Source organism: Schistocerca piceifrons, chromosome 5 (assembly GCF_021461385.2).
Source record: "Schistocerca piceifrons isolate TAMUIC-IGC-003096 chromosome 5, iqSchPice1.1, whole genome shotgun sequence".
Taxonomy (NCBI): Eukaryota; Metazoa; Arthropoda; class Insecta; order Orthoptera; family Acrididae; genus Schistocerca; species Schistocerca piceifrons.
The window spans coordinates 602,141,200-602,164,038 of NC_060142.1; the positions used below are offsets into that span (position 1 = coordinate 602,141,200).

At 42.4% G+C, this 22,839-nt stretch overlaps 1 non-coding gene across 1 annotated transcript; it reads right to left on the minus strand.

Moving 5' to 3' along the window:
* Nucleotides 1–15,339: 15,339 nt before the first annotated feature.
* Trnat-ugu lies at nucleotides 15,340–15,413 on the minus strand. The gene has a single exon. It is a non-coding gene; the product is annotated as a tRNA-Thr (tRNA).
* Between the last annotated feature and the right edge of the window lie 7,426 nt (nucleotides 15,414–22,839).

Sequence of the window (22,839 nt, forward strand, 5' to 3'; positions counted from 1 at the left end):
AATACTTGTCATTTCCTTCTTACCTCCCTTTCGAAGACTGCTAATTACACTCCAGAATGGTTTTCCAGCAGCTTGACCCAAAGTCTCCAACCTGTTTCCAAAGTCTTTCCAAGATTTCTTCTTGGATGCTGCTGTTATCTGTATGGCTTTATTTCTTTCTTCAACATAACTTTCTCTGTATACCTGAGTTCTAGTATGTAGCCATTTTTGATGCGCCTTCTTTTTCCTGTTACAGGCTGCATTGACTGTGTCATTATACCAAGCTGTTTGCTTCATCCTACCTTTACATACTACTGCTCCAAGACATTCTTTAGCCACTTCTAGTAATGTGTCCCTGTTCTTGTCCATTCCTTTTCCAATGACTATAATTGACTAATTCAACTAACTGGTACCTTTCTGAGATCACTGTTATGTACTTGTGCCTGATTTCCTTATCCTGAAGTTTCTCCACTCTTATCTTCCTGCATATGAACCTGACCTCCTGCACTTTCGGCCTCACAATACCAATTTCACTGCAGATTAAGTAGTGAATCCCCTGAATACACGTGTGTCCCTCACAGCCTTCCCGAATTCCTGATCTGTTATTATATAGGCAATGACAGATCTGGTTCCCCTGCCATCCCAAGTATACCGGTGAATATTCTTATGTTTAAAAAAGGAGTTTGTGATTACTAAGCCCATAATGGCACAGAAATCCAAGAGTTGTTTCCCGTTCCTGTTGGCCTCTATATCCTCTCCAAATTTACCCATAACCTTCTCATACCCTTCTGTTCGATTTCCAATCCTGGCATTAAAATCACGCATGAGCAGAACACTGTTCTTGTCCTTTACTCTAACAGCTACATCACTGAGTGCGTCATAAAAACTATCCATCTTATCTTGATCTGTCCCTTCACAATGCGAATATACTGACACAATCCTCATTTTTTTGCTAGACACTGTCAAATCTAACCACATGAGTCGTTCGTTTTCATACCTTATTGCGTCTACGCTGGGTTCCATTTCTTTCCTGATGTAAAGCCCTACACCTCATTGTGCTATTCCTGCTTTGGCTCCTGACAGACAGACCTTGTATTCTCCCACTTCCTCTTCTTTCTCACCCCTTACCCGAATGTCTCTAACAGGAAAAACGTCCAACCCCATCTTACTTGCAGCCTCTGCCAGCTCTACATTGTTCCCAGAGTAGCTCCCATTGATATTAACAGCTCCTCATCTCGTTACCATTCGTTTGCCGAGTCGTATCTTAGGAGTCCCTGTTTTGTCAATTACAGGTGGGACTCCGTCATCTCCAAAGGTTCCGAGGCATTTTGCTCTGATTGTTGCCAGCATCATATTTAAAGTACCAGGGAAGCAGGTTGCTAACCTTACTTGCCCCAGGTCCCATTGAGTTTTACCCCTAACGGTTGAGCGACTAATCGGTGGATTTGGTAGTCTTTGCCGTCTGAGCACAAAGGTGACCACGACTCAGGATATGTCCGAGATGCCCAGCCTTATTCCAAAGTAAGTGGTATCCCGACTGTCAGGACCAGTTACTTGGTCACCCACACATTGCCCGTGGTTCATGAACTAGGACATGACAACAGGAACCCACACTATGAACCACAAGGAATCTAATTGTTAATATAATTGTTAAGAGGTGAAACAGGGCCAGAGGGGCCTGTTGCCAGGAACTTTTGTGTAATGGATAATCTAGTTTGGTCGACCTGAGGGAGTGGATCTTGATAAAAAGGAGGGCAATATAGCATATCAGATACATTCAATGAAAAAATATGACAGAGCAGAAGTGAGTTGCGACAGAACCAGCTGCAGGCAGGCAAGAGTGTCATGCATTGTGAACCAAAGCGCGGCCGGCAGTCGCTGCAAAACAGAGCTGGCTGGGCTCAGTATAACAATAGCTGTCCCTGCTATGTGGAAGCCTTTCCTCACTTGTCACCAAGGAAGTGCTTAGGGTATGTGTCGTAAGCCCAAAACAAACATGGCCTGGAGCATATAAGTACTCACCCAATAGTAGACTAAGATATACTTGTCTCAGTATGACCGGCCGCGGTGGCCGTGCGGTTCTAGGCGCTTCAGTCCGGAACCGCGTGATTGCTGCGGTCGCAGGTTCAAATCCTGCCTTCGGCATGGATGTGTGTGATGTGCTTAGGTTAGTTAGGTTCAATTAGTTCTAAGTTCTAGGGGACTGATGACCTAAGATGTTAAGTCCCATAGCGCTCAGAGCCATTTGAACCGTTTTTTGTCTCAGTATCACAGCCTACACCACGAGCCCTTGACACATTGAGTGACATCACAAAATGCAGTACAGCGTCCACTGTTCGATCACGGGATGGGTCAGCCCGCCCTGAATCACAAAACCCTCTGCCGCCAGAGCAGAGAGCCACCCAGTTGCTGGAGGGAGGTCACGGCCGCCTCCACGGTACCACCACTGATGATGCTGCACTGTGATCGCAGTTGCAGCTGGAGACGTCGCTGACAGTGGCTCTTTGTGCTGTCAGCAGCACCGGACATCCACTGTCGCATGAGAGGCAACTGGCCACCTCCACCATTTACACAAAACCTACGTCTACACACATCCTACATCTGATATACTACGGCAGAGGACTGGACTAAAGAAGTTAATTAAACAAATCTACTGTCGTCCTGACGTCTTATTTCACTCTCCATGGGTGACAATCAAAGGGTCATCTAATACTAGACTCTCCATTTCCAGGTGCTAGTTCCGTAACACCCTGACGAAGATCAGTAGTCCCGCTAAGAGCAGCATCATCTCGCCCTCTCTCCACCTCACCTACATGCAGGAATATCTACTACTATCAAATACGTCAGTTGCACGTTGTTTCAGCAAAAAGCCTTCGGGTATCCTGAAGCATATGAGACACTGACAAGCTCTATTAAACTCTTTGTGACTATTACGAGATACGGAAATTATTCGTCATACGCCTATAAGATACTGATATCCAGAGTAAAAACAACAGGATCGACATTAGATGTTAACTACAACTCGAAAGCAACAGAGGATGTGCAGAAGTTATGATCTGACCAGCCACTACAAACGAGTGCTCCATCCAGATATCTACATCTACGTCCATACTACGCAAGCCACCTGATGGTGTGTGGCGGACTGTACCTTGAGTACCTCTATCAGTTCCCCCTTCTATTCCAGTCTCGTACTGTTCGTGGAAAGAAAGATTGTCGGCATGCCTCTGTGCGGGCTCTAATCTCTCTGATTTAGTCCTCGCGGTCTCTTCGCGAGATATACGTAGCAGGGTGCAATATACTGCTTTACTCCTCGGTGAAGGTATGTTCTCAAAACTTTTACAAAAGCCCGTACCGAGCTACTGAGATATGGATCTTCCATGATTTCCGTAAATCGATTAGAGTATGTGCGAAGATGGTTTCTTTGGGAAGAAAGCAGAGAGTTAATTTCTACTGTGTTGGCCATGGTTACTGTCACTAATGATCTAATCGCTAGCCAGACGATCTTTTATTTTCCTTTTTCCTTCTTGCATGAAAGAATAGAAGGACACCAGCCAGACAATTTGTTTGCAATATTTACAGCTACCTAACTAACATCAGTTTATAGAAAGGCTACGTATAGCAGAATCAGTCGGTTCGCCATATCTGGACTTCTGACAGTGCGATGATATACTCGCATATTGTGGCGTAAGCACCTTCGAGACTGAACGATGAATGAATGAAGAAACACGATCCTGCATCGGTTTCGAGAATCGTTGTTGTTCATACCGTCTGGTCATAGAACAGTAGACAACATCATCCCTAGAACGTGGTAGAAAAAGACAAGTTCGATGGATGGCTCGTTCACAAATACCGGGGCACTATCTTGGATTTCTTCTGGCTCGTTTCTTCTTGAAAGACCTCAATAACAGAACGCTTGAAAGGAGTAGATTTTGCAGACGAATCTGCTAAAACTACTTATTGTATTACCTTTCGCTGCCAAAAACAATCTCTTGATAAAGTCAGACAAAATACTAACATATATCCCTGCTGGCGTCTTTGTGAAAGGATATATAGCACATGAAGTAATGAAACGACCGATATATAGATAAATATGCTGAAAAAAGATTCAGTGTTAAATTTTCGCTGTTGATAATAAATTTCTACAGGTTTTAACTGTCAGAATAAAGACAGAGAACAGGCTTTTTTTTATCGTACGAAGCGTATAGCATCAGTTGCAATTATTGCGGTACCTCCACCGGTGGCCACTTTCTCCCGCGCCTGCAGCCCAGGAGGACGCGAATGTCGGAATGCATTCAATGGCTCGGACAGATGCAGACATGTGGACTTTCTGAAGACATTCAGGGGGTAGGCTGACGTGTATCCTCGCCTTACTTTAGGATAGACGCCTCGCCAAGAGCTTGGCGGATAATGCAAAATCTCGAGATAACTGTCGACCCTTGCATACATTAAGCCAGAGCATGGCCAGAAAAAGCGACACGAAGCATGTGAAACATATAGCTGGTAGCAGCCGTTTCCGCTTGCCTTAAAGAGCGAGACATGTGCCGATACCTGATGGACCCCTGCAGGCGCTGGAACGGAGAATGTATATACAGTTGTCCCATTTATCTTGAACACCCTAAATAACTGTTTGTATAGATGCAAATTACAAAACGTTTCTAGCAAATGTTCTTTAGCCGTCAGGAGGACATCAGCCTGCATGATTGCCTTCGTTGTAGCTTTGTTTTTTACAAAGATATGAACAGTTGCGTGTTTTTTTAATGACACCCTGTATTTTTTATTCGGTAGTTCATTTCCTCACGTAAGGAACTATTCAAAAATGTATCACAGTGTACCATTCAGTAAAATACAAAGTTATTAATTACACAACACAACATTGACGGTGACGCTCCCAGCGCTTAGTGGAAGTACCCGGGGTAATGGAACGCGTCCACGTGCTGACGTTTACAGAGGACAAATGTAAACACAAGTAGAATGCACACCCGTCATTCCGTCAACCATCGTCAGCTGAAGAGTTGTATGAGTAGAATGTACACCAAAGAAGAGAAGGTAAAAATGCTACTCATCTATGGGGAATGTAAGTTAGCAGAACAGTAATTACAATACTGTTTTCTTATGTACAGTAGTTGAGTCCTTTTAAATACTGTTGTGTAGAATAGGAATACAGTAAAGGCTGTCCTTCCTATTGTTGTTGAAGGTAAGCGAAATGCTACGCAGACAGCGGAATCGTACAGAGAGCGATATGCTGTCAAGAACCCACCTTCCCGACCGATGTTTTCTCGCCTTGTAGCGACGTTTCAGGAAACTGGAAGTTTCAACCCACGACAACAAAATCATCGTAGCACTCGCAAAGACGAATCTGCCGAAGTTACTGTTCTCGCTTCCGTTGCTATGAATCCACATGTGAGCACACGACACCTTGAACACGAGATTGGCATTTCTAAAACCAGAGTACATCGTATTCTTATACGTCACCGGTTCCATCCTTACCATGTACACCCACATCAAGAATTGCATGGGAACGATTTCCAGAATCGTGTACAGTTCTGTCAGGGGCCACAGCAGCAAATCCTCTCCAACCCGAACTACTTCTCCAATGTTCTATTTACCGATGAATGTTCCTTCTCAAACAAAGAACAGGTTAATAGAAGAAGCATGCATTATTGGCCCAGCGGCAATCCAAGATGGCTTAAACATGTGGAGCATCAGCGTCAATGGAGAGTTAACGTCTGGTGTGGGATGCTTGGTGCAAAGATTATTGGCCCTTATTTCATCAATGGTAGTCTAAACGGCACAGCGTATGCCAACTCCCTCAGACGAATTCTTCCTTCTCTTCTGCATGACCCGGGTTCCCGGGTTCGATTCCCGGCGGGGTCAGGGATTTTCTCTGCCTCGTGATGGCTGGGTGTTGTGTGCTGTCCTTAGGTTAGTTAGGTTTAAGTAGTTCTAAGTTCTAGGGGACTGATGACCATAGCTGTTAAGTCCCATAGTGCTCAGAGCCAGCCAGCCAGTCTTCTGCATGAAGTGCCGCCAAGAACCGGAATGTTTATGTGGAATCAACACGATGGATCGATGGATGTCCAGTACATAATGCCTTGCGTGCACGTCGTGTTCTGAACCGAAGGTATCCTGCCAGATGGACTGATCGAGGAGGAACAGTTACTTGACCTGCTAGGTCTCTTTGGGGATGCATTAAAGACGTTGTCTATCACGATATTCCAACTCCAGAGGATATGCAGGAACGTATCGTGCTTGCTCGTAATTGTCTTCAGCAGGCAACACTGGAAGCAGTAAATAATTCTTCCATTCAACGAGCGCACCAGTGTATTGGTATCCAGGGTCACCACTTTGAGCACCTTTGAATGTTCTACTCCCGGGCAATGGTAGCGCAGAGTTAAAGTCAATTTTGTGTTGTGTTTTTCCTTGGCTTTCATTTGTTTTCTGACAACTCCAGCAAATGAACAAGTTTGTGATCCCGGGCTCAAAGTCAGTGTTGTGCTTCAGTGAGTGGTACACTGTGATACATTTTTGAATACGTCTTTAGGAGAGGAAATGAATTACCGAATAAAAAGTACAGGGTGCCATTTAAAAATGTCATACCGCTGTTCATATCTTCGTAAATAACAAAGATACAACGAAGAAAATCATGCTGATTGAAGTCCCCCTGACGGCTAAATAACATTTGCTTGAAACACTTTGTAATTTGCATCTGGACAAACAGTCATTTAGGGCAGTCAATATAAATGGGACACCCTGTAATATATATAATCTCACACGCCGCCCATTCCCATTAGTTGTCGACACACACACACACACACACACACACATATATATATAAGTAAGAATGTTGCTTATAAATATCGAACGCCAGTAGATATTAGATGAAGGACAAATATGAGGCTATCCAGACCTCACGAAGAGATAGCTGTTACATGAAAGGGCTATGTGGTTGCTTTCACAGGAACTAAAGAATGCAGAAAAACACTGGAACAATGTGCAACAACATTTTGATCAGCCGTGACAGTGAAAACGTGAGAAAGATGCCAATTCTCGAGTCATGCCCCAGCCGACATAAGACAGGAAATTTCTACCCTGCACTGGAAGGCGTGGTCATGAAACGGGGATCAGTCATTGAGAGGCATTAAAAATCTAGTACACGAATGACAACGCCGAGAGGATGAAAAATTAAAGGACTAGGTGAGCTTAGCTGATTGAGGATAAGTGTGTGGAGAGTCGGTAAGACAGCGCCGGGGCAAGAAGATGTGTCGACCCTTCCACCCATCAAGTATTTAGACTGCTGGAAATGAATCTGATCTGGACTCCCATCCTAATGTTCATCGTCACTTTGTGACTTTTCCTTTTCGTGTTCCGTGTTTAATGGATAAATCCCTAGTGCCCAGTGATTGGAAATGAAGCATTCGGCTGAATATGGAATTTCCTTGCCTAATATACGCCTTCCAACATGGCGATAACGCTTATTCGGCCACGAAACCCACGACGACCTGTCAACGTAGAAACCGGTCCGGGCCCTCACTGTTCAGCGCGACACACCGAGAAAGACAGGCAAGTCACGCCGAATAGCTCCGAGGTGACGCTCCGTGCCGAACCAGCGCCTGCCACCGAGATCACCACAAGACAAAGAATAGTGAACTGATTAATTTCTCCCTGCCCCTTCCACCTCCGGCCCTCTTGCACTTAACAAGAGTCGTGTCCACACCCAGTCAACCTGGCCGTATAATTTGTAATTTTATACAAAGAAGGTACTGTAATAGAATCAAAAATACCATTTTTCAATCATCTAATTAGTCCGTTCCATTCGCTGATCGATCCTTTATTTCCATACTCTTTTGCTCTTGTTGATTTCACTTAATTATTGATGTCACATAATTATTGGCTCCCAACGTGGGGCGATGTCATTGATAATTTGCATACTAAGTCATATCGTTGAAGGATCCACTTTGGATTTAGCACCCAGCATGGGGAAATATAATTAGTAATCTGCATGTCATTTTACGCAAGAGATCAAAGAATTATCAAGTCACTACAGTATAAAATATCTTTGGGTGCTTATATTTTCCTCGATAGGTTTGAAATGTTCCTTTTTTCCCAAGTATTAAAAAAACTGTTATATTTCATCATTTGTAACAATTTTCTGTAGACAGGCAATATTCTAAATCGTTAAAGAGCGGATAGCTGTAAACAATAGCCTGCCTGCTATCTTTCAACGACTCCATGAAAAGTGCACGGAGGCCACGTGTCAGAATTAGCAGCGTTGTTACTGGAATGCAAGTTGTACAAATTGTTTGATGATTATGGTTCGTAATACTGACACTCGGTGTATTAGCCTTTAGTAATCTATAGGGTGAAGCACAACTCTACCGACAAATTTTGGAGGTTTGACAAGGATACCTTGTACGTATTTTGGTACAACGACCCATGTTCTCCAACAACTCGTTATGGAGTAATAATGTAACTGTGATTTCATAACATGTAAGCTTTCACGGCCGGCGTCTTGATTAATTAAAACTTCCGGGCTGAATTGCCGTGGTCCATATATGTATATGGGCAATTCTGCCCGGAAGTTTTAATTAATGTAACTGTGATTTCTTTGATTCATTGCTTTAGTTACTTATGTTTCTGTAGAAACATCTTAACAACTATGAAACTGTTGAAAAAAATGAAAGTGTCGACGTCAAGATATGTCTGAAAACATTGGTCATCTTTACGTCAAATTTCAGGCCAATCATTTCTAAGGATTCTTGTAAAGCTGTCTGTTAGGAAGAGAGACAACGTCGAACCTCACGAGGACGTCATTATCCTTAATATTAAAGTTGTTAAGGTGTCCCGCAAAATCCACTGAGATGTGAACGTGAGGAGATGATGGCTACTGCGAGGAGACCGGAGGAACAGCTAGTATAATACAATAAAATAATGGAATAGATGATAATAAAATGTTGAAATGCGTGGCTTTTTAAAATGTATTGAATTAATGAGATTAATTTTTCGGCATGAATGACAAGCATAATAAGCTGAGCTATGCCTGGAAATAAGTTCGTATTAGTTCATATTATTTTGCAGGGAGAAGTAGTTTCTTTCTCCGCTGTAGATTTGTGCTTACCATTCTTTATAATGCTACGTTTGGTCGCCGTGTTCACCTTTGAAGTCTTGTCCGTGTTCGCATTGAGCTTATCGGATCTTCGTAATTTTCCAAAATACACAGATGGGCTTCAGTTCTTGTAATTATCGTACTATTTGAAATAACAATTCACACGAACTTTCTGTTAACAAAACAATACCGTATTTTTCTAAACGGTGCACATATGAAATATACACTCCTCACCTATTCATAGCGACCCCAAAATGGTGGTATACAATTACTCGCTTAAAATGGCGTGCTTCTCACTCGTTCACTAGCTGAGCACGAATCCTTCCTTCCTCCTACTGGTACAAGAAAAACTCCTCTCCTTTTCAACAACTGAGAATCAAAAATACCTGACGGTATGCATAGTTTCTATGATGGGCTACCGTTTCATCTTTTCTCTTTGCCTTTAAAGAAGAAGAAAATATAAAAGAAATGCAAAAGGTTTTTCACACTAGGCAGAGGAAGAGGAGTATTGCCGCTATCAAGTGTACCTGGATGGGAACCTAGGGTTGATCGGTGTGCTGGCCGGAGCAGTTTGGGAGAAGATGCTGCCCTTACAGGGGGGAGGGGCGGAGGAGGGGCTAGGTGGTCAGTTCATCAGCTCATCGTATGATCGCTTGCCGAAATATTGTGCGCATTGGGCACTGACCTCTGGCTGTTCACCTGTGTAGTTTGCCGGAAGAAGGTGAAGAGCGTTACAAATCATTCTTATTTCTAAGTGTATACTTTCTGGACCGTGACAGTAATGGCATTGAAATTAATGAAACTTCTTTCCTGTCATGATTGTACTTTTTCCTAATAACCTAAATCAAGTATTATTTTGTTTGCTGAGTAATTACGTTTATATGTTTCACATTTATCTGCTGATAGTATTATCCTCAAATCTGTAATTAAGAATACACACCCTCAAATAAATCTTTGTTTTGAAGGAATGGCGACAACGGAAAAGCATCTATTTGAAAGATGATGCCTGTTCAAATTTTTAGCCACTCGCATAAAAGTTGCGTTAGTAGCGCATTGGATACGAGGAACTGGATGTTCCTTCTGCGATATTGCAGAAAGACTTGGCAGGAATGTAGCTACTGTACATGATTGCGGCAGCGATGGTCACGAAATGTACGGTCCTGTAGAGCGGGTTCCGCATGGCCACGTGACCCTACCGAGACGGAAAATCGTCGTGTTCGGCGTATAACTCTGGCTCATCGTATTGCATCTGCAGCAGCAATTTCAACAGTAGTTGGCACTGCAGTGACACAGCGAACTGTTACAAATCGGCTACATCAAGGACAGCTTCGATCCAGATGTCCTGTAGTGTGCATTCTACTGAGCCCACACCATCACCATTTGTGACCTCAGGGATATAAAGTGACAGCTCATTGGACGGTAGGGTGGGGGTCTGTTGTGTTTTCTGATGAAAGTTGGTTCTGCCTCGGTGCCAGTGATGGCTGTGTTTTGCTTCGAAGAAGGCCGTTTGAGGACCTGCAAACAACCCATCTGCAGGCTAGACACGCTGGACCTACGTACACGTGGAGTTACCGTTTGGGGTGCGATTACGTATGACAGCAGGAGAACTCTCGCTGTTATCCCAAGCACCCTAAAAGTAAATTTGTACGTCAGTCTGGTGATTCTACCTGTTATGCTGCCATTCATGGACAGCATTCCAAAGGGTGTTTTCTCACAGGATAACGCTCGTCAACATATCGCTATTGTAATCCAACATGCTGAACAGTGTGTCGAGATGTTGCCTTGGGCTGTTCGATCACCAGGCCTGTCTCCAATGGACCACATATTGGACGTCAACAGACGACAATTTAAGCCTCTTCCACAAACAGCCTTAAGTGTCCCTATATTGACAGACCAAGTGCAACAGGTAGGGAATTCCATCACATAAACTGACGTCTGGCACCTGAACGACACAATGCATGCACATATGCGTGTTTGCATTCAACATTCTGGCAGTTACACCGGTTATTAATATATCAGCATTTCAGATCTGCAATGGTTTATCTCGCCCGTACATTGCCCCTTGAACATACACTATTAATCACTTAAATATGTTATCTACACAAATTTATTCCAGAAATTTCACTGCACTGCAGTAATTAATTTTTTATGCTACATTTTTTTCCGTCAGTGTATGGTTCAGCGTATCGGTACACACTTCAGCTGGTCGTCAATGATGGTAAATAATTAGTCTTGAGTAATTTATTTATGAAACATAAAAATGGTTCAAATGGCTCTGAGCACTATGGGACTTAACTACCAACCTAACTACCTACGGACATCACACACATCCATGCCTGAGGCAGGATTCGAACCTGCCATCGTAGCGGTCGCGCGGTTCCAGACTGAAGCGCCTGGAACCGCTCGGCCACTCCGGCCGGCTATGAAACATATATGTGTATTGATTGGATGATCTGTTACCGATAGCAAAAAGATTTTCATTGACGAAGCTGGGGGAATATGTATCAAAACGCGTTATGATTAATGTAAAAGGTCGATTGAACACTGCAATACTATACCCGGTGTGGTCCTATTGTAGGCTGTATACGTTTGCTTCGCTTAGACCTTCGCACTAGCTTACTATTTTATAGTGCATCATACGATTTAGCGTACACTCTTAACCACAATGTGGCGCCTCCATGAAGTTTTTAACATTAACACGTCACTGATAGAGATGAATATTGCGATTTATTTAATAGTATGGCTAGGGCCCCCCGTCAGGCAGACCGTTAGCCGGGTGCCGGTCTGTCAATTTGACGCCACTTCGGCGACCTGCAGTCAATGAGGATGATAGGATGACAATGAGGACAGCGCGACACCCAGTCCCTGGGCGGACAAAATTCCCCAATCCAGCCAGGGATCGAACCCGAGCCCAGACGATTGACAATCCGTCACGCTGACCATACAGCTACCCGGGGGCGGACAATATTGCGATAACTGGGAGGAACAGATCCCAGGAAGTGTACCGTGCTGAACTCTTTTGTAATTACCTACGAATCGAACCAACGTTATTTCCTATATCTACTGAAATTTAGGATCATGGAAAGCGTCTTTAGGGTAATGTAATAAAGTATAAGCCGTTTACTTGCATATAACGAAACTATGTTAGCTCTGTACACCAACTTGAAGTTTTTGATGTGGTTTGCTGTCCGACTGACTCAGGATGTTTCGTATCAGTCAAACCCTTCGTTTAGTCTTTTAGTCAAATAGTGCCATACATTTCTTTCCTAGTCTTCACTAGTCATTCAAAATTCCGATCTAATCTTCAGCAATTGCTGTAGTACCACATTTCTAAGACCCATGTTCTCTCCTTATCTGAACTGTTAATCGCCCATGTTTGACTTCCGTTCAGGGCTACAGTCCAGCAAAGTGCCTGCAGAAAGATTTCCTGACGCAAAATTTATATTCCATGTTTATAAATTTGTCTTTTTCAGAAATGATTTTCTTGCTATTGCCTGCCTGCATTTTATGTTCTCTCTATTTCGGCTCATCAGTTATTTTTATGCGCGAATTACAAAACTGATCTACTGCTTTTAGAGTCTCATTTGCTAATCTGATTCTCTCAGCATCGCTTGATTTAAATCGACCACATGACATTGTCATTTACTCTTCTTGAACTTCACCGAATAATCTCTTCTCAAGACACTATTCATTTAGTTCATCCGCTTCTACAAGTTCTTTGCAATGTCTAGCAGGATTTTGAAGTTTTTTCTTGTTCCTCTTGAACTTGAATTGCCTCTCCAATTTTCTGCTTGCATTCTTGCACAGTTTCCTCCACGAACAGACTGAGTAACATTGGGGATAGGCTACAGTCCTGTCTCAATCCGTTCTCAACTACTGCTTCCCTTTCATGTCCCACTACTTTAATGACTGTAGTCTGATTTCTCTACAACCTTTAGATAACCTTTCTCTCGTTGTATTTCATCCCTGACACCTTCAAAATTTCAGAGTGTAGTAAGTCAACACTGTCCAAAGCTCTCTGTATATCTACAAATGCTGCATTCGTAGTTTGCCCTTTCTCCAACCTACGGTCTAAGAAAAGACATAGGGTCAGTACTGCGTTTGGTGTTCCTACACAGTTCTGGAAACAGGTCTGATCTTCACGGTCGGCTTCTACCAGTTTTTTATTCTTCTATACGTAATTCGTGTCAATAGATTGCCATCATTACTTAAGAAACTGAGGGTTCAGTAGTATTCACGCTTGTCAGCATCTACCTCTTTGAGATTCGAATTATTAGTCTTTCTGACGTCTGAGGATGTTCCCCATGTCTCACCTATTTTCCACGCCAGGCGGAGTAATTTTATGATTTCAGCACTTCCGGTGGAATCTCTACTCCAGGGGCTTGTTTCCACTTAGGTCTTTGAGTGCTCTATCAGATTGTTTTCGTAGTAGCTTAACTCTCGTCTCATCTTCACATGTTTTCTCTTCTGTGTCTGTAATATTGTTTATAAGCTAAATTCCATTGTATAGAGTCTCTGTATACTTCAGTCATGTTTCAGCCTTCTGTGTTTAGTACTGGCTTGACGTCAGAGCTCTTATTACCCATACAGATGCTTCTCTTTCCCCCGAAGGGAAAATATTGGGTGCCTGGGCGCCGGTCGAAGCGCAGTGAGAATATTGCTCACGTAAACAACGTAGAACAAGTTCATTAAATATTCAAGAGCTCGTCTCCTTTGTGGAGTTTTACGTTACATCTAAATGAAGGTTCGTTTGGTATTTTGAATCCCAACAAGGAAAGCAAATAATGATTAACTCTCGAAGACCAAACTAAATAACAATTTATTTATTTATTTTTTAAGGACTATTGGGGCAAACTTCTAAGGTCATCAAAATGGTTCAAATGGCTCTTAGCACTATGCGACTTAACTTCTGAGGTCATCAGTCGCCTAGAACTTAGAACTACTTAAAGCTAACTAACCAAAGGACATCACACACATCCATGCCCGAGGCAGGAGTCGAACCTGCGACCGGAGCGGTCGCTCGGCTCCAGACTGTAGCGCCTAGAAGTGCACGGCCACTCCGGCCGGCTCTAAGGTCATCGGTTGCTAGGTTTGCACACTAGTTAATCTAACTTAACTTACGCTGAGCACAACACACACACACATGCCTGAGTGAGGACTTGAAGCTCCAACGGGGGGAGCCGCGCGGACCGTGACAAGATGCCCTGTACCGCGCGGCTACCCCGCGCAGCCAATAGGTAAAGGTTTCTTTAATTCCCTGTACGTGGCATTTACCTATCACCTACTTCCCCATGCTTCTCAAGTTTTGAATTTGTTCTCCAGCTTTTCCTGATAGGTCATTTTGCGTTTTCTATCAATCTTATTGTTTACACTTCAGTATTCTCTTTCGACTGCTTCATTTGCTGCGTTTATGTTTATTCCCATTTTCGTCACTTAAACCTGCGATATTCAACGATTTCTAATAGGCCATGTCGTTTTACCTATGTAATCCTATGCAGCCGTCCGTATTTCACCCCTCGAAGCTTACCCGTTCGTCTTCTATTTCTTTCTTCTGTTACAGTCCAACGTTGCTTAGCTATCAACAACCTCTGGATCCAATTATCTCCTTAACTTCTTACCACTTGGCAGTTCCTTCAGTTTCAGTCGGTGGTACGTAGACATTTAATTATGTCTAACAGTTTAAAAGCTGCCTTCGAAAATTTTACCTTATCCTTATACAATCAATCTGAAACATTCCCATGTTCCCAAGTAGCTTCCGCTAACCAACGTTCTTCTAACCAAGTGTTAGCGACAATTAAATAATGCTCTACTCAAAATTTTGCGAGTTGACTTTCTTTTCATTCGTTTCCTCCAGCCCATGTTCTCTTCCTGTGTTACTTTCTCTTCGTTTTCCTGCTACCGAAATTCAGTGGTATCCCTTAACAATCGACAGTTTCCTTTATCTGATCCTACGTTCTTTCTGTGTCTCCGTCATCTTCGGAGCTAATAGACATATTAACGTGTTCTGCTGTGATAAGTGTTGGCTTTGTGCCTATCGCGGCTGTGAAAATGCATTCAGTATGCTTTTCATAGTAGCTTAGCGGCATTCCTATTTTCTTATGCATTATTAGGCATACTTCTACATTACCTCTTTCCTTTTTAAATTCTTTAAGACCATCCACCTGATTAAGGGATTAATATTTGAAATTACAATGAAATGAACACCGTTAGCTGCTTACAGGCGTTGACATACGTCAATGGGGACAGATGAAAATGTGTTCCCCGACCGGGACTCGAACCTGGGATCTCCTGCTTACATGGCAGACGCTCTATCCATCTGAGCCACCGAGGACACAGAGGACAGCGCGACGTCAGGGAATTATCTCTGGCACGCCTCCCGCGAAACCCACATTCTAAACGCATTGTCCCGCACTACATTGGTAGTGCCCCCGCCCAATATACTCATTACTCGTGACACGTTGCCGATTCCCGTAAGAGATCGGGCACTGTTTGTGCATTCGCACAGAAAAAGATGATGGTCAAGTGGCCGGTGAGCTCTAACACACACACACACACACACACACACACACATATATATATATATATATATAAAAGGATTAATATTTGACGCTCTGACCCGTGGAATGCTAGTTTAAATTTTTCTAATGTTATCATCCTGGATAGTGCCAGCCTAGAGATCCGAACGGGGGATACTTTAACCCGTGGAATATTTTACCCAAGAAGATGCCACCATCGTTAAACCATACATGAGAACTGCGTGAAATCGGAAATAAAAGGATGTAGTTTCTATTGTTCGCAGCACAAGTACAAGAAAACTGTGTTGGCTGATTTTACAACACAAGGTCAGTTAATCATCCAGAACTTTGCCACTGCTGCTATTGAAAATTGCTCTTCAGGAACGTCGAACTTGTCTGATCTTCCTGCAGAGACCCCTCACTTGGGGCTGCACCTACGGTATGGCTGTCTGTATAGTTGAGACACGCATGCCACCTCACTGTGGCAAGGTGCAAGACTGGTCTAGAGCACATTAATATATTGCCATTTAAACAATACTGGCTGAGTTATGAATATATATTTAGAATTTAACTGATCAGTCGATGATATTTAAATTTTTTTTCAAAACTCACTATTTCGCTTTCAGTTTTAAATATCATATTAATGAAATTTTTGGAACTGATCGGGTTGGTTTTATTTTTTCAAAATTCATGTCATTTTAATATCACTATTAATATCATTAGTCAGGAGTAGCATCGCGAATTGAAATTGCTTAATCCGTACGCGTATGCAATTATGCTGGCGTTATTACAGACATCTGACGGTTAAGCAACGAATATATTGTTAGTGCTTGCAAGGAAGGGTAGCCATCTGTTGTCGGTAAATTTTAAAACTATGTACTGCACTGATAACCAACGTCGAAATATGCATAACATGCAAATTACAGTTGCTATTGGCAAGAAGCATAGGAGCTAAGAGCTGCCAAATACAGAATATGAGTGCGCATAAATGCAGGAATCCTCGTGCAGATTAGTCCAGGCGCGGCTGAATATTGTAGTTGGACGAGCATATGAATTCAGTAACGTTTAAATAATGGAAATAAACTACATTACCCACCCATTGAATTCCAGTGCAGTAATCATAAAGGTCGTTAAGTAATCCTTGGTGTAGACATAAATACCTTTCACAGTGAGCGTATCGAATGACGATAAGCTGAACACATCTTTGAAACATTCTTCTTCTAAACCACTCTCGAAACAATATTCGGATTGTGTCTGAATTTATCCTGGATGTTCATCGGTGTAATCACATTTAAAGAAAACAAATGGGATCACTCGTTTGAATCTATTTACTGAAAATTAGAAGTGCGCAGACGACTGAATGCGAAGAAATTGCTCCCTGTGACACCCATTAACTGTGGACGATGATGCTGTCGTATCTGTGATGAACCGTACCATGCTTTTCAATGGACGGAAAACAGCCTCTGGTTGTACGAATCCATTTCATTTTGCACTTCACAGAGCATTTTTTATTTGCTGTACAAAAATCAACAAAAAGAAAAATTCGACCTCTGCAAATCTGGCCGTAGTACCTGTTCCAGGAACACTTTCAAATCCTTTTCTGTCATGTTTTGTGATCTGCCAGCAAATATTTTCACAATGGGTAATTCAGTTGTCATACTTACTGGAAATTTACCATTGGGTTCCGAGACAAGAACATTCATGTGTCGAAGAAGGGTTGCAGTAACAGGCACTGTAATTTATGAATGAGTGATTGCTGCAACTGAACCCATGGCACCATAAATCGCCTTTCTCACTTAGCAACAAGAGTTCTCCCAGAACATGACTCATTAGAAATTCTTGTCTGACATGCGTTAGCTTTCTCTCTCCGTCCAAACAGCCTCCAAAGGCCCAACGGTACCGACCGACGGCCATGTCCTCCTCAGATGATAGGCTTTACCGGATGCGGATATGGAGGGACATTTGGTGAGGACACCGCTCTTCTGGCTGTTTTCAGTTTTCATAAGCCGCTGCTCAATTGTAATCACAACGGCTGAGTGCAGTCCGCTTGCCAACAGCGCTCGACAGACCCGAATGGTCACCCGTCGGAGTCCGACAGCGTTTAACTTTTGTGATCTTTCGGGAACTGGTGATAAGACTACGACTAGGCCCTTGGCCCATTAAATACCTGCTTTGGTGTAAAATAACATTCTTCGATGAAGCGCCCTACTTCCGTAACAAACTGACCACGTTTCTTTTCTACATCAATGGAATCACCAACATATCTGCACCAGCTTCATGTGTGATCACATGAGAAACAATCTTGTTTTTTTCTCTTGAACCGTTGCAGCCGTGTTTTGGAAGCTTCCAATGTGTTGTCTGGATCAGTTTATGCTTTAAAAGCCGTCACCAAGATTCACAACGTTCTGAAGTGTGCAACTCCATGTTGTTTTCACATTGCGATGAACCGATTACTTACGTCGGCATATTCGGCGTTTTTTTCTCTCTCTGAGCAACTTTACGTTTATGCCATGTCGTTTCTGCGTGTTTTCAGAGGTTTTCAAAACCGTCTTGGTTTTTGTTTGTCTGTTTTGTGCCATTACAGTAGCAAATTTGACTCTTGTTGACCTGCCTAGGGCTACTCCATGTGGGCACCACTGTGGAGGATCATTTCCTCTTGCGTTCTTCGTCCAGATTTTGTAATCATCAGACAGGTAACCTCCAGAAAATGTTGTTATGTTCTCCTGTGGTGGTGACAAATAATTCGGGAAACCATTGCTCTTGTCACTACTACGTAAAGTCGGACTTCCTTCTGAAGTCACCCCATTTTCTATCTGTAGCGCTGGACCATCCGCAGAATCACTTTCAGTTTTATCTCCATTGCTGACATCTTAACCTTCCACAAGAGTTCTGTTCCCTTCAACAACAATATCTGCATCAAGTAGCTGTTTTATAATCTGCTTGAAAACTATGCGACGTACTCTACTTGTCTATTCCTCCGGAATAGTGAAGAAATCTACTAACATTGAACGACTACTGCCGGTTTTATTGTGTAACAGCCTATGCTTATAACTCGTCGCATTCAACCGTAATACGTAACTAGCAGCCCAGTTTCCCATCTACTCTTTGCCTGGAACTCTATGATCGCTCCCCACTCCTTCCGCTTCCAACAGTACACTGCGCGTCTAACTGCCTCAAATGTCTTCTTCTATCTTCTAAAAAAATGAATAAACTGGCCTCGTCCAAAAGTACTCGGCGTCGATGTGCACCTTCCGTTATCAGTGGAGTAATGGGCAGCATGGAACCTCCGGTTTTCCTTACTGATGTGACGACAACAGTGTCAGTGGCTCCACTGACAGCTTTAATGTCCAGTTTTCCTAAGCGTCTGCTGATACTGTTTCTGGTTGAGGAGGACATTAATAGGTCTGTTCAACAACTGTCCGTCTGCATCGTTCTTATTACTTGCTTGGTGCTAGAACGAATTGTAGATAATGGCTCATACGTGTGAGTTTCGAAACTGGGTTTGTTATTTTATAAGTAATTATTACTTTTTTCAATTAGTTAAAGTCAAAACTAAGAAAATTTCATATACATTATAAATACGAAATTAGTACCATACAAGAAATTATCAGCACTGTAATGAGATACTGCTGAAATTCCTGAGAAAATTATGTTACTTTACGACGCAGCAAATTCCGCGAATGAGATTAGAAGTGGATTCAGCGTACTAACTTCAGAGCTTATTAAATTACGTGGCGAGCGACAGATACTGCTACAAGACATAAAACAGCTATTTCGTGGGTTATGGAGCATTAATCTAGCCCTAAAACCCTTCACGTGAGGCATAACAGCGAACTGAATTTTACTAGCTTGATGATGTCAAAACTGACTGTTGATTGATGGCGTAGAATAATTACTTTACAAGTACAGCAGAGGATAAATTTTATTGAAGATCTGTTCCCATTAATAGTTTTATTTACTAAAGATACAAAACACATAAACAAAAAACAATGGTATGAATCGTTTCTTGCACTGTAGTGGCTGTGGTAGGCAAATAAAATACTATGTAGTCTTACAGCGTCCCACTCTCACGATGACATTCTGCAAAAATAGATGTAAGCAATCCTTTTCTGAGTCCGTGTGTTTTGTGAAAAAAGTCTACAAGAATTTTGTGTAAACGGTTATACAGCCGTGTACAACATGATGACAAATACGCTTTAAGTTTTCTGTGGTGCCAAAGCAATGTACAGTGCAACCGTAATCATGAGACGACGTTCAAATTGGTTTGCCGCCATTTTTGCCAAAGATATTTCATACCTGTAGTTCATAATGACTTTTTCTTTCTTAAAGTTAAAATATTTCTCTGGTGTATTTTTGTGTGCTGATGTCGGAACTGAAGATGTTCACTCACATGCAGTTTTGACACAAGTTCAGTATTTATGTAAGGTATTCAAAATAAAACTATTTAATCATTATAATAACGCAGTGTAATCTGCTACAAAAAGTTGATTTAGTATATAGTCTACAATGCAGCTACCTCTCTACCGGACAGTCGTGTAAAAGACGTGGACAGAACTTAGAAAATGTGTTTACCGTAAACTGTGCTGGTTGGCATCGAACAGTAGTAACTCAAGCTGGACCTCCGCTACTGCCGGTCGTATGTGCGCTATGCTGCCACTGTACGACTTTTAATCACTAATCTTTCTTGCTCACCCATTCAACTCCGAAAAATCTGTCTCGCTTACTCGACCGCCAGATTTCAAATACCTAAAAAGCGCACTCCTCTGCATCTGGTTACAGCTTTTCGCGTGCCTGAAATTTGTTTACCAGTTTCTCAGTTTGCCAGGAACCTTGGCCAGTAGTGTAATTTTATAAAGTCTCTACTTTTCCTTGCACTGCTTCCATAATCTCTCCCAATCCACTTCTTACTGCCGGTCTCTGCTCAGAAAGTGCAAATCAGGGTGAACGTCGCACCGCACCTACCAATTGCAAAAAAATGGCTCTGAGCACTATGGGACTTAACATCTAAGATCATTAGTCCCCTAGAACTAAGAACTACTTAAACCTAACTAACCTAAGGACATCACACACATTCATGCCCGAGGCAGGATTCGAACCTGCGACCGTAGCGGACGCGCGGCTCCAAACTGACGCGCCTAGAACTACCAATTGCAATGCATGTTCTTCCTGTCAGCGCGATTTCACCGTCATGGTAAAACAAAAGGAACAAAAATAGCTTCCGCTCTCTTAGCGTCGGCTGGGAGAGTTACGGCACAGACGGTGGTGTTTTTTAGTCTGTTTTCTTAAGATATTATCTGTGTCCGGAGCCCAAACTCCAACAAACCGAGAATAGCGTTTCTGTGAATTCCCTCACGCCACTGGTAAGTTTTTCTCGTCCACTTGCGGACTCTGTCTCTGTAGGCAGGACCTAGAGGAAGCAGCGGGAGGGTTGCATTTTTAATACTGTAACTGCATCCTGTCCCATTGTCCTAATCGGAGATACTGAGGTCCGGCGCCTACAGATCCACTCACACATTGCCCTTTCTGCCGGTTTCTCCCTGTCGTGTCTTCACTGTCCAGCTATGGAAAGGCGCCACTACCTGCGTCCGGAGGCAGCTGCCCCTTGGGCGGGTCCTCACCGTCTCATGCTCAGCTGTCCCGGACAGCCCAGCGTCCGACTTTTACATCTTCAGATACAGGGGCTCATTAGAGATAGAGAAAGTGTAGTTAGTTGGTACTGCCCCTGCAATCTCTCCCAGATCTGACCTTATGAGTTTAAGTGCAACTATCAAACCTACCTGACAGTACCATAGTACTCTTTTCTACATGTCGCATGGGAGAGATGTGCTCTCTGGAAAGGCAAACCACCTCTCAAAACTGCATATTTAAACGGAAGTGCTATTCTGAATTTCGTAATGAAATTTGTTTCCTCTGAATTCTTAGTCACGCCTTAAAAATTGATGCCACATATTTCGTACTTCAGTGCTAATTTATGTCGGTAAAAACTATTTTTGTCTACTGAAAGTGCAATGTGTGCATTTTGTTGTTTCCTAACTAAAGAGAATTTTTCTTTGAAATGCTTGTCACACATATGCTTTAGCAAATCATAATATATGATAACGGTGCAGTCTTCGTACTCAAGTTTAAGCAAATCACGCGTGTTCTAGTGGAGTTCTTTCTTCCTAAAGTCAAATGTTTGTCAAAAAGGGTCGATTGGAGGACTGGGCTCTATATAGAATCATGTGATGGACACACACACAATCAAGAAGCGACACCTCCCTTCTTTTTCAGTGAACGTGTACACAACGATTTTCAATAACAACAATTCATTTTAATTTATTAACTTCCTTTTCACGTTTCTGTTCTTCCCTATATTATTCTAAACCTTCAGGTACAGTCTTCCTCTAAGCGCTCAACTCGGTATCAAATATCCGATCTATAACAATTACTAATCTTTTTCTATGGAGTACATTTTTTCATATTAGCTGGAAAAGAAAAAAATTCATAAATACACACATTAAAAATTTTTGTATCACCTCGGTTCCGAGAGTTCCGGAACCTGTACAGAAAATTGGAATAGAGATCAACATATACATCATTTCCGCCCTTCTTATTGTTCATGAAAACTCTAACATTCTGCGTGGTGTCTGTCTGTTCTATATCGTGTCTCCCTACCACTTTCGCACAACGACGCTCTGAGCGTGTTTTTTAGGGAATTGACTAGTTTGAACCTGAGACCTGTTGCTGGTAAGGAGACGCCAGACCACACATGACGTGTAGAACTCAGAAGAGTTCAGTGAGACTAGCGATGATATAACCAAATACTTAATGATTTCAGCATCAGCTCCACTGCACTCCCTGTAAAAGAATCTTAATACTAACTAAATTTAGTGGAAGGGATTCAAGGCTTTCCTATTTTTAGTTAGCTGGTAAAATAACGTCGAAAAAGCAGTTAAGTTTACCATTGGAAATTTTATTCTACTCCCAAGACATTGTTTATAAATTGCACTATTGATAAAAGGAAATGTTTTAATGCAGGATGATAAAAACCAACTGCGTTCAACAGAAATGTGAACGAATATTCCCTGAATGGGTTTCCAAGTTCTACAATGGATCGAAGGATGACCTACGCCATATCACATCTATAATCTAGGTTTAAATTAAGTTTCACAAGAGAGAAAACTATCAAAATGGTCTACAGTGAAATTACAGTGGCTGATGTGGCTTCTCAATAACTATATAACAGAAAAATCATCACGTTTC